This window comes from Gadus morhua, chromosome 5 (assembly GCF_902167405.1).
Source record: "Gadus morhua chromosome 5, gadMor3.0, whole genome shotgun sequence".
NCBI classification, from domain to species: Eukaryota; Metazoa; Chordata; class Actinopteri; order Gadiformes; family Gadidae; genus Gadus; species Gadus morhua.
Window position 1 is genome coordinate 19,262,842 of NC_044052.1, and position 9,602 is coordinate 19,272,443.

The window sequence follows — 9,602 nt, forward strand, 5'->3', positions numbered from 1 at the left end:
AAGTTATATATTATATGCAGTAGTTGAGGTAATTTGTATGTTATATTTGGTAGTTGAGGTAGTATTTGTATGTAATATGTGGTAGTTGAGGTAGTACTTATATGTTTAATAATGCTGAGGAATCTAATGCTGGCTCTTGGTTGAGGCCCCTGGTTAGAGCCAGCTCTGTGCTCAGCGCTCTGTGTCAGAGTCTCTTCCCCCTCAGCAGCTGCAGCAGGTTCCTGCTGTAACAGCTCAGTGTCTACGCAGTGTGACTGAGGGAGGTTTTTGTACGGCTCTCAATCACTGTGTGAACACATAGACACTGTTAGGAATGTGGAGACTCTGACAGTGATAAACTGCTGCATCTTCACGCTGGGCGCCGTTGATGGTCAGAGAGAAGTCAGTGCTGCTTCCACTGCCACTAAACCGAGCTGGTGTTGGTGATACAAGTTGGTTTATATATTTTATGATGAACTTGGGGGCTTCTCCGGGTTTCTGTTGGTACCAGAATATATGGTTATTGCCATGAACCGCTGTGTTGGTTTTACAGGTCAGAGTGACTGTGGATCCTGGAGTAAAGGACACTACTGGTGTCTGAGTCACAGTCACCTGACTGCTGGTTCCTGTAGAAAACAAACAAACCAAACATTGAGTTACCCAATAGAAAACACAAGCAAACAGAGAAGGGTGGTCCACATTTAGACTGAGTGGAATGAACCAACCTGTTAAGGATCCACAGACCACTGTCCAGAAAAGGAGGGTGAGGTGATTCATGGTTGCCACGGTTTCTGGGATGTTGAGTGACAGCTCAGAGTCCTGCAGTGTTGAACGCAGAGGACTTTAAACCCTCTCAGAACCCCAGTTTCAGCTGAGCATGCAAAGCTTCCTCTGTATGGAAATGACCTGTTTCCACTCACCAGACTGGGGGGGAGAGTGACTGCAGACGTTCTGGGAGGACCGTTGTATCTCTTCTACAGTCACACTTTTGGAATATGTATTCAGATTTACTCTAAACTGTTGGAATTTATAATGCATAACATTTTATCTGGTTGAAGCCGATCTTGGTTTGTATGACATCCTTTGACTCTCTAATTTAGATTTATTATTACCTAAAACCAGAATAATAGATAAAAAGATATTGTTCTGTTTACAATAAATGCATGAATATAACATTGGCTTGAAGGTTTTTTATTCAGTCACGTTATAAGGCATGTGTTAAAACAATAAACCTTTTGTAATCTTGCCTTTAAAAATGTTATGAAAATAAATCTATTTAAACAATTAATGTATATTGATTATAATAATACAGTGAAATAAATATCGACTAAACATCCATTCTAGTGAGAAGCCAGTATTCGTGTGTCAGTGAGATGAGTCTTTAATGTGCGGGAGGTTTTTGTACAGCCTCTTAATGAGTTTGTATCACTGTGGGTCACTTTTGGTGAAGGCACCAAACTCATCGTTGACTGTAAGTACAAGGACACTTTTCTTTGCATGGCATATTTAACTTTCTTTAAATTATAATAAGCGTGATAATCTTAATACTTTATACTTTTCTGTTGTTTTAAATTCTTTTTCGGATGTTAAGATGAGTAAAAAGTGTAAATATATCGTCGTACAGGGTTGCTGTCTTTTAAATTACACTTAATTTGTTGCATATGTTCTACAATATAATGTATTTTATGAAAAACCTCATTATTGGTATGGCATTGTTCATTTATTTAATTGTCAAATGGGTCACATTTAAGTTTGAAGAAATTCAAACTTGGGTAAAGTCGATTAATGTTAACCCAATCAAATGCTAAATTTTGAATTTCAATCATTTAAAATATAAACATGTTACAGTTTTAATGAAGAGATTTTAAACACAATGGTTTCCATCCTCTTTAATATCACTAACTGCTGGTGAACAGGAACCTGTCCCTTCCCTCTGTGCTCCTATGAGGCTGATGTTAACTGAGCCTGTTGTCCACTCCTCTCTCTCTCTTCCAGTGGGAGTGGTGCAGCCCACGCTGAGCGTCCTCCCTCCCTCCAGAGTGGAGCTGGAGCAGGGCAGTGCTACACTAGTGTGTGTGGCCAGTGGGGGCTTCCCCTCAGACTGGAAGCTTGGCTGGAAAGTGGGGGGCAGCAGCAGGTCTGGGGGGGTGTCAGATAGCCTGGGGGTCCTGGGGAAAGATGGCCACTACATCTGGAGCAGCACCTTGACCCTCCCTGCAGACCAGTGGAGGAAGGCGGGCTCAGTGAGCTGTGAGGCCAGTAAGAACGGCCAGACGCAGCCTGTCACTCAAACCCTGAATCCTGGAGAGTGTTCAGAGTAGAGAGGCTCCAGCATGGAGGTACTGGAGGATACAGATCTCCTCTGACACGTCTGCTTTATGTCTCTCTGTCTCAGGTGGCACTGTAGCTTTTGATGATTAACATTAATATAACATCATCCTTTCTGGTTTTTACCCCTTGGTTGTGTTGGTCTCATGTTGAACATTTAATAAAGATGTAAAGAATATATTCTTTCTTGTCATAATTTACTATCATTCATCTTCTGTATTTTAGAATGAATGTGGCTTCTAATGAGCATATAAAACCTCTGCTATCTTCATTTTACAAATGTCAGCACCTTTTAGAATGAAGGTTTAAAGCTATAGTTCTTATCTCTGAAAGAGCAAAGTGTTGGTTGTGGGGATGTTGTTGGAAAGTGTGTTCAGTTTATTCAGTGGATCAGTGTCAGTCATAGAGCCACTGCTGCTGAAATGACCCACGTGTCAGACTGACTTTCTGTCACTTCATATAATAATAGTTCAGAGAGAGGTCCAGGTTTCTGCAGATACCATCTTAGGAACATGTAAAAGTAAGTCTCAAAAGACATTCCGTTTCTCCCACCCAGACATAAGAACCCCTAGCAGGCTGAGTGGGAGAAACAGTAACATATTCTTAATGTACGTCTATGAGTCAGACCAAACCGACGTTGCAAAAAAGTGTGTTTCATTAAACGTATTCTGTGAGCAGTGAACTGTAGCTATTCAAATGATGTCCATTTTTAGCTGATGTGCACCTGTCACTCTTGAGTGACAGAAAGTCAGTGGAATTGTAGGGCTGAGGTTTTCAAAGGAGTCTCTGGAGATTCCAGCGAAAGCAGTATGTGTGCATTTCTCCATTCTAGCTCAATGTCGCTCTCTAGTGTCCGACCAACGCCATTACAATAAAGGCTGATTCCATGAACTCAATCGATTCATAATACTAATAATAAGAAAGTCGTTCCTTTCATCAGGACGCAAGCTACTTTAAATGTTGATGACAAAGAACAAAACAACGTGAAAGATTATATTTTGAAACAATCAAAACAATAAATAAACTAATAAATAAGAAAAGATCATGTTCCAAAGTCCAGCCCAGTAAGTGGGTCTTCAGGCAGCTTGTGAAAACGCAGATGGATCCAGCGTTGAGGATCTCCCGGGGAGCGAGTTCCACAGAGTGGGGGCAGCCACCCTAAAGGCTCTGTCCATAGCTGAAGTCCCTAACCCGGGGTGGGGGGGTAAAGCAGTCCGTGGTCTGAGGGACAGAGATTCTGGGAGGGGGAGTAAGGTCTGAGGAGCTGTGAGAGGGGCGGGGGCTAGAGGGACTGGGGGGTGAGGAGGAGGAGGAGGAGGAGGAGGAGGAGGAGGAGGAGGAGGAGGAGGAGGAGGAGCTACAGGACCTTAATTTAAGCCGGTGGATGAGGGGGGGGGGGGGCGGGGCTTCAACTTGATGTTGAAGTTCAGGTTGTAGTTGTATTCAATATGTTGAAAGTTTAGTTGCATGCAAAATATTGTATTTTATGAAGTACTTGTATGTAATATCTTGTAGTTGAGGTAGAAGTTATATATTATATGCAGTAGTTGAGGTAGTATTTGTACGTTATATATTGTAGTTGAGGTAGTAGTTGTATGTAACACGTGCAGTTGAGGTAGTAGTATGTAATATATTGTAGTTGATGTGGTACTTGTATGTGATACGTGGTAGTTGAGGTAGTTGTATGTGATACGTGGTAGTTGAGGTAGTTATTGTATGTTTAATAATGCTGAGGAATCTAATGCTGGCTCTTGGTTGAGGCCCCTGGTTAGAGCCAGCTCTGTGCTCAGCGCTCTGTGTCAGAGTCTCTTCCCCCTCAGCAGCTGCAGCAGGTTCCTGCTGTAACAGCTCAGTGTCTACGCAGTGTGACTGAGGGAGGTTTTTGTACGGCTCTCAATCACTGTGTGAACACACCGACACCGTTAAGAATGTGGGCACTCTGACAGTGATAAACTGCTGCATCTTCACGCTGGGCGGCGTTGATGGTCAGAGAGAAGTCAGTGCTGCTTCCACTGCCACTAAACCGAGCTGGTGTTGGTGATACAAGTTTGTTTGCAAATTTTATGAAGAGCTTGGGGGCTTCTCCAGGTTTCTGTTGGTACCAGAACATACCCTCATCTCCATCACTCCATCTGTAAACCGCTGGGTTTGTTTTACAGGTCAGAGTGACTGTAGATCCAGGGGCAACAGACACTACTGGTGTCTGAGTCACAGTCACCTGACTGCTGGTTCCTGTAGAAAACAAACAAACCAAACATTGAGTTATCCAATAGAAAACACAAGCAAACAGAGAAGGGTGGTCCACATTCTGACTGAGTGGAATGAACCAACCTGTTAAGGATCCACAGACCACTGTCCAGAAAAAGAGGGTGAGGTGATTCATGGTTGCCCCGGTTTCTGGGGTGTTGAGTGACAGCTCTGAGTCCTGCAGTGTTGAACTCAGAGGACTTTAAACCCTCTCAGAACCCCAGTTTCAGCTGAGCATGCAAAGCTTCCTCTATATGGAAATGACCTGTTTCCACTCATCAGACTGGGGGTGAGAGTGGCTGCAGACGTTCTGGGAGGACCACTGTATCTCTTCTACATTCACACTTTTGGAATACGTATTCAGATTTACTCTAAACTATTGGAATTTATAATGCATAACATTTTATCTGGTTGAAGCCGATCTTGGTTGGTATGAAATCCTTTAACTTTCCATTTCTTTGAAGGAAATGGTCGTTACATTATTACCTGAAGCCAGAATAATAGATAAATACATATTGTTCTGTTCATAATAAATGCATGAATATAACATTGGCTTGAAGGTTTTTCATTGAGTCAAATTAATAGACTTGTTTTAAAACAATAAACCGTTTGTAAGTGAGCCTTTAAAAATGTTATGAAAGTAAATGAATTATAAATATATTCCATTAAATTGATATACATTCATACAATTAATATATATTAATTATAATATTTCCAATGAATCAAATATCGACTAATTCATCCATTCTAGTGAGAAGCCAGTGTTTGTGTGTCAGTGAGATGAGTCTTTAATGTGCGGGAGGTTTTTGTACAGCCTCTTAATGAGTTTGTATCACTGTGGAGGACTTTTGGTGGAGGCACCAAACTCATCGTTGACTGTAAGTACAAGGACACTTTTTGTGTATCTGGCATTGTACTAACTTTTGTCTATCTTTCCTGTAAAGATATATATAGATTTAATTTTTAACTTTAACTGTAATTTTAACTTTTTTCTTAAGAAAGGTTAATGACAGTGTAAACATTTTCTCTGGAGTTCAGTCTTTAAATGTTATTGTTGATAGTGTTTTTCAAATGCTTTCTTTATTGTGAGAATTCATAATTCATTAAGAATATAATTGAGTTACTTTGAACTTCATTAATTTGACTAAAAAGTTTTGTTCAGTTTCTGTTTCGAAATCTAAAATGCAGTCATTTATTTAATATAATATGTAATCTGTATTGTATTGATGTGCTTAAAATATCCAGTTAATAGAATTTTCGTGCTAAATCCGAATTGAAATATAATTAAAAGGAAGTGAAAGAAAGATTTATTAAGAAAAGCAACCTGACAGTTGAAATGGGTCATGAATAAGGTTGTATACATTTCCATGTTACAAGAAGCAATATTTCTTGATGATTGCTAATGTTCCCTTCCCTCTGTGCTCCGATGGGGGCTGATGTTAACTGAGCCTGTTGTCCACTCCTCTCTCTCTCTTCCAGTGGGAGTGGTGCAGCCCACGCTGAGCGTCCTCCCTCCCTCCAGAGTGGAGCTGGAGCAGGGCAGTGCTACACTGCTGTGTGTGGCCAGTGGGGGCTTCCCCTCAGACTGGAAGCTTGGCTGGAAGGTGGGGTGCAGCAGCAGGTCTGGGGGGGTGTCAGATAGCCTGGTGGTCCTGGGGAAAGACGGCCACTACAGCTGGACCAGCACCTTGACCCTCCCTGCAGACCAATGGAGGAAGGCGGGTTCAGTGAGCTGTGAGGCCAGTAAGAATGGCCAGACGCAGCCTGTCACTCAAACCCTGAATCCTGGAGAGTGTTCAGAGTAGAGAGGCTCCAGCATGGAAGTACTGGAGAACACAGATCTCCTCTGACACGTCTGCTTTGTGTCTCTCTGTCTCAGGTGGCACCGTAGCTTTAGATTTACATTCATAGAACATGTCTTGGATTCATTATATTATGCTTTCAGATTTTTACCCGTTCCTTGTGTTGGTCACATGTTGAACATTTAATAAAGATTTAAAGAATAAATTCTTTCTTGTCATCATTTACTATTGTTTATCTTCTGTGTTTTCGAATTAATTTGGCTTCTAATGATCATGTAATACCTCTGCCATCTTCATCAAACAAATTTCAACACCATTATGAATGAAGGCTTAATGCTATGGTGTGTATCTCTGAATGAGCATAGTGTTGGTTGTGTGGATTTCCTTGGAAAGTGTGAACAGTGTTTTCAGTGGACCAGTGTCAGTCATAGAGCCACTGCTGCTGAAATGACCCATGTGTGTCAGACTGACTTTATGTCGATGCATATGATAATAGTTCAGAGAGATGTACAGGTTTCTGCATATACCAACTTAGAAACTTGTAAAGTTTCAGTTTCTCCCACCAAGATATAATAACCCTAGCATGCTGAGTGGGGGGAAACAGTGACATATTCATAATGTCTGTCTATATGTCAAAGACCAAACCGACGTCGTTTCATTAAACATATTCTGTGAGCAGTGAACTGTAGCTATTCAAATGATATCCATTTTTAGCTGATGTGCACCTGTGTCTGTTGAGTGGCAGAAAGTCAGCGGAATTGTAGGGCTGAGGTTTTCAAAGGAGTCTCTGGAGATTCCAGCGAAAGCAGTATGTGTGCATTTCTCCATACTAGCTCAATGTCGCTCTCTAGTGTCCGACCAACGCCATTACAATAAAGGCTGATTCCATGAACTCAATCGATTCATAATACTAATAATAAGAAAGTCGTTCCTTTAATCAGGACGCAAGCTACTTTAAATGTGGGTGACAAAGAACAAAACAACGTGAAAGATTATATTTTGAAACAATCAAAACAATAAATAAACATATAAATAAGAAAAGATCATATTCCAAAGTCCAGGCCCAGTAAGTGGGTCTTCAGGCAGCTTGTGAAAACGCAGATGGATCCAGCGTTGAGGATCTCCCGGGGAGCGAGTTCCACAGAGTGGGGGCAGCCACCCTAAAGGCTCTGTCCATAGCTGAAGTCCCTAACCCGGGGTGGGGGGGTGGGGGGGGGTAAAGCAGTCCGTGGTCTGAGGGACGGAGATTCTGGGAGGGGGAGTAGGGTCTGAGGAGCTGCGAGAGGAGCGGGGGCTAGAGGGACTGGGGGGTGAGGAGGAGGAGGAGGAGGAGGAGGAGGAGGGGGGTGAGGAGGAGGAGGAGGAGGAGGAGGTGGTGGAGGAGGAGGAGGAGGTGCTACAGGACCTTAATGGGAGCCGGTGGAGGTGGATGGGGGGGGGGGGGGGACGACCCCCCAGTGGGACTCCAAGACCCCCGTCCAGAGGGGAGGTGATGAAGGCGTGGATGAGGGTCTCTACCACGGGGGCAGTGGGATTTGAGTTGTATGCAAAGTATTGTAGTTTAGGAAGTTCTTGTATGTAATATCTTGTAGTTGAGGTAGTAGTTGTGTGTGATACGTGGTAGTTGAGTTAGTAGTTGTATGTCATATGTGGTAGTTTAGGTAGTAGTGGTATATTATACGTGGTAGTTGAGATAGTAGTTGTATGTAATACGTAGTAAGGTAGTAGTTGTATGTTTAATAATGCTGAGGAATCTAATGCTGGCTCTTGGTTGAGGCCCCTGGTTAGAGCCAGCTCTGTGCTCAGCGCTCTGTGTCAGAGTCTCTTCCCCCTCAGCAGCTGCAGCAGGTTCCTGCTGTAACAGCTCAGTGTCTAGGCAGTGTGACTGAGGGAGGTTTTTGTACAGCTCTCAATCACTGTGTGAACACACCGCCAGTATGGTCACTCTGACAGTGATAAACTGCTGCATCTTCACGCTGGGCGCCGTTGATGGTCAGAGAGAAGTCAGTGCTGCTTCCACTGCCACTAAACCGAGCTGGTGTTGGTGATACAAGTTGGTTTACATATTTTATGATGAGCTTGGGGGCTTCTCCAGGTTTCTGTTGGTACCAGTGTAGAAAATTATTATTGTGAACCTCTGAGTTTGTTTTACAGGTCAGAGTGACTGTTGTTCCTGGAGTAAAGGACACTACTGGTGTCTGAGTCACAGTCACCTGACTGCTGGTTCCTGTAGGAAACAAAGAAACCAAACATTGAGTTATCCAATAGAAAACACAAGCAAACAGAGAAGGGTGGCCCACATTTTGACTGAGTGGAATGAACCAACCTGTTAAGGATCCACAGACCACTGTCCAGAAAAGGAGGGTGAGGTGATTCATGGTTGCCACGGTTTCTGGGGTGTTGAGTGACAGCTCAGAGTCCTGCAGTGTTGAACTCAGGGGACTTTAAACCCTCTCAGAACCCCAGTTTCAGCTGAGCATGCAAAGCTTCCTCTATATGGAAATTACCTGTTTCCACTCATCAGACTGGGGGTGAGAGTGACTGCAGACATTCTGGGAGGACCGCTGTATCTCTTCTACATTCACACTTTTGGAATACAAATTCAGATTTACTGGAAACTATTGGAATTTAAAATGTATGATATATACAATTTTTTATTTAATCTTGGTTTGTGTAAAATCCTATAACTTTCTAATTAGTTTGAAAACAATGTTGGTACATTATTATAACCTAAAACCAGAATAATAGATAAAAAACATATTGTTCTGTTTATAATAAACGCATGATTATAAAATTGGCTTGAAGGTTTTTTATTAAGTACAATTACTAGGCTTGTGTTAAAACAATAAAACGTTTGTAAGTGTGCATTAAAAAATGCTATGAAAATAAATGTATGAAAAATATATATCTTTAAATTAAGATACATTCAAACAATTAAAATATGTTAATATTTTTTCCTGTGTGTCAAATATCGACTAATTCATCCATTTTAGTGAGAAGCCAGTGTTTGTGTGTCAGTGAGATGAGTCTTTAGTGTGCGGGAAGTTTTTGTATAGCCTCTTAATGAGTTTGTATCACTGTGGTACACTTTTGGTGGAGGCACCAAACTCATCGTTGACTGTAAGTACGAGGACACTTTTCTTTGCGTGGCATATTTAACTTTCTCTAAATATAATTAAGGGTGATAATCTTATCTTTTGGAATTTTCTATATTTTTAATTTCTTGTCGTCTTTAAAAGGTAAGCT

General features: G+C 41.9%; 1 long non-coding RNA gene across 1 annotated transcript; it reads left to right on the plus strand.

The window, feature by feature from the left end:
* The first annotated feature begins 208 nt into the window (after window positions 1–208).
* On the plus strand, window positions 209–2,487 carry LOC115544041 (uncharacterized). The gene is made up of 2 exons (XR_003976791.1): window positions 209–370; window positions 1,975–2,487. It is a non-coding gene; the product is annotated as an uncharacterized LOC115544041 (long non-coding RNA).
* Window positions 2,488–9,602: the final 7,115 nt, after the last annotated feature.